At 52.1% G+C, this 3,215-nt stretch overlaps 1 pseudogene; it reads right to left on the minus strand.

Moving 5' to 3' along the window:
* Positions 1–1,216: 1,216 nt before the first annotated feature.
* Positions 1,217–2,733, minus strand: LOC148981387 (uncharacterized; annotated as a pseudogene).
* Between the last annotated feature and the right edge of the window lie 482 nt (positions 2,734–3,215).

Consider the following 3,215-nt stretch of genomic DNA (forward strand, 5'->3'; position numbering starts at 1 on the left):
TCTTTGCCAAGCGCAAACCAGTACAGAAGTAATCAATAAATTATCGGGGAGGATCATGCTTTTTCACAATCGTTTTGGAGGGTCATAGAAAAATTTATTACTGGTAAAGGGAGTATCTTCAAGTCTTTTTTGACTTTCCCAAATTTTTCCCAGACATGAAAATATCCTAATGATGTGTCATTAGTTGTCCATTGAAATAATCAATAAAAAAAAAAAAAAAAAGAGAGAGACCGTTTATGGAAAGTGTGTGAAACATTGTGTTTTATGGGATAATGATAATATCTTTACTGACACTATTGTAAAATTATTCTTTTATATCTTTATGGTGGGATTAAATGGGTTAATCAACAGTTTAAACATTCCCCGAAGTCATTTGGAAATTTTATGGTTTTAAATTTTAAATAGACTTTAAATCATTCAACCGCTATAGATATCACAGCCGCTCTGGCACTCTCCTGATTTGCCTGCCAAAACGGCGGAGTTTAGATTGCGTGACGTCAGCTGCCGGAGCTCTATACTATGGGATTTTGGCCAGACGGCTTGCGAGCGTGTACACGTTAGTTCACCGTTCAGTTTGCTTAGCGATCGCCAAAAAGTGCACAAATCACACCCGATAGCTGGAGTGAGTTGCCGGGGGGGAAAGACGAGATCGCTGCCGGCCCCCTGGGTGCTGGCGGAGTGGCTGCCTTCCGTGAGGGAACGGAGGAGTCACCGCCGTTCGCCATTGGGCCGGAGTGTGCTACCGACCGTCATGATGGGGAGGAGCAGGGAACAGGGGACTCCTGCCGACTGCCTGAACCTGGAGGAGTAATGCCGTCCACCAGGACCTCAGGGCCATGGGAGAACAGCGTGAGGACAACAATCCTTTCCAACAGCAGTCACTGAATCTGTGCTACTGATGGATTTACATAAATTATATAGTCTTTTCTGCAGAACATTATTTCCTCTTGTTCACAGGAAGACCTTAAATATTTAGCTAGAGCATTCAATTCTGAGTAATAATGCCTATCTCTGAAATATTGTTCCCTTTCATAGTCGCTCCGAGTTACGTCGGATGACGGAGAATGGGGGGTTTCGCATAGAAAGCCAATCCTCTTCGAGTATTAAAAAACGAGCCAATGGCAAAGAAATGCCATGGGTCTGCGGAATTTGCATAGCGTATCTCCACCTCACCCCGTGAGTATAAAAGGAGGAAGTGGACGCAAACACAGTATGTTTTCGCATCGGAGCCAAGAGCATATCTTCACTCCACAAGCCACAAGACCTGAGTTTACAAGTGACTCACCTCTTCGAGACGAGCGGCTCTCCAGTGTTGGTGTGACGGCGGTACCCAGCGAGTCTTCACTTTGCCTGCGGTCTGTGTTGCGGTCTGCTGGACTCGTTGTTTTCTCCCTGGTCGCCTCAGCGCTGTAGAGCTTCCTCTCCTAAAAGAGTGCACGGTGGGCGTCTTTTTAAAGATGTCTCGCCCGTGTTTTTCTGGTTGCGGTTGATATCTGTCATCTTCTGATGGGCACGAGTGTTGTTTTGTGTGTCTGGGCTTTAAGCATGCAAAAGCAGCACTCGTGGATGTCTCATGTTCTTTTTGTGGGAAAATGACCATCGCTACACTGAGATCGAGACTCAATGATCTGAAAGTGAGAGTCCCCGTATCCACCACCCGTATCCACGTCCCCGTATCCTCCACCACCTGTTCCTCTAACAGGGCTAGTAATTCGGCTGGGGGACCGGGTGATCTGAGGGTTACGGTGTGGAGTGATCCGATGACACGTCCTCGGACCACGCCCCCCTCTCCAGTGTTGCAACCCGCGAGTGCCGCAGTGATTCAGGCGGGGCTTTCTAAGGAGGTCCCACGTGATTCATTCGGTGCTCCAGAGGAGGACGCAATGTCTATCGCGGCATTACAAGATGAGCCTGAGTCATTGGGAAGTGATGATGTGGCTGCGTTGCCTCCCTCGGGAGTCTCAGCGTTGCCCGTATCGGATCCCGAAATGACTGCTATGCTGTCTCGGGCAGCCGCGAGCATCGGGCTAGAGTGGAACCCTCCGCCCTGTCCCGCTCGCTCGCGGTTGGACGATAGGTTTTTGGGTGCGGCTGCCGCTGCAAAGCCTCAGCCAACCCCAATTCCTTTCTTCCCGGAACTGCATGAGGAGTTGGCGAAGTCATGGAAGGCTCCTTTGACCTCCCGTGAACGTTCGTTGACTTTCTCCGCCTTTCCCCCCCTCGACGGTGCAGTTGCCCATGGGTACACTGGGGTCCCTGCGGTGGAGCGCTCTGTTGCGATGTAACTGTGTCCGCAGAGCCTCTCGTGGTGATCCAAAGAACCCGTCCAAGGCCTGTAGGTTCTCGTCAGCTATGGTGGTGAGGTCTTATAGAGCTGCAGGACAGGCGGCTGCGGCCATGCATGCGATGAGCACCTTGCAGGTCTACCAGGCCCAGCTGCTCAGAGACATGCACGAGGGCGGGACTGATCCAGGGACGTTTGACGAACAGTGTGCTGCCACTGACCTCCCTCTCCAGGCGACGAAAGTGGCCGCACGCTCCCTGGGTCAGGTGATGGCCACTAACGTGGTCCAGGAACGTCACCTCTGGCTGAACCTGGCTGATATGCGGGACGCTGAGCGGACTCGTCTGCTTGATGCCCCCATATCCCAGGCTGGCCTTTTTGGCGGTGCGGTTGAGGACTTTGCCCAGCAGTTCTCGACCGCCCAGAAGCAGTCTGAGGCGATTAAACATATTGTATGCCACTATATATCGCTATGCCACCCTCGCCTGTGCCGATCTCTCCGCTCCCCCTCCGGGGGACGCTTGTGGCTCGGATGATTCCACTGGATCAGTTTTTGGGGGCTTGGTTAGAGCTCCCCAATCTGTCCCGTTGGGTCGCCCGAACTATCAGGCTCGGCTATGCGATTCAGTTTGCACGGTCTCCTCCCCACTTCAGGGGAGTCCGCTTTACGGTGGTCGGTGACAATGAGATCATGAGAGCGGAGGTTGCCACCCTGCGAAGGGTGCAATCGAGGCAGTCCCTCCAGCCGAGATGAAGTCAGGGTTTTACAGCCCCTACTTCATTGTTCCCAAGAAAACCGGTTGGTTACGACCGATCCTGGACCTGCGCGTTTTGAGCCGCACCCTTCACCGGCTGCCGTTCAAGATGCTCACGGCCAAACGCATTTTCGAATGTGTTCGGCCCCAGGATTGGTTTGCAGCGATAGACCTGA

This window comes from Pimephales promelas, chromosome 5 (genome assembly GCF_988280905.1).
Source record: "Pimephales promelas chromosome 5, fPimPro1.hap1.1, whole genome shotgun sequence".
Lineage (NCBI taxonomy): Eukaryota > Metazoa > Chordata > Actinopteri > Cypriniformes > Leuciscidae > Pimephales > Pimephales promelas.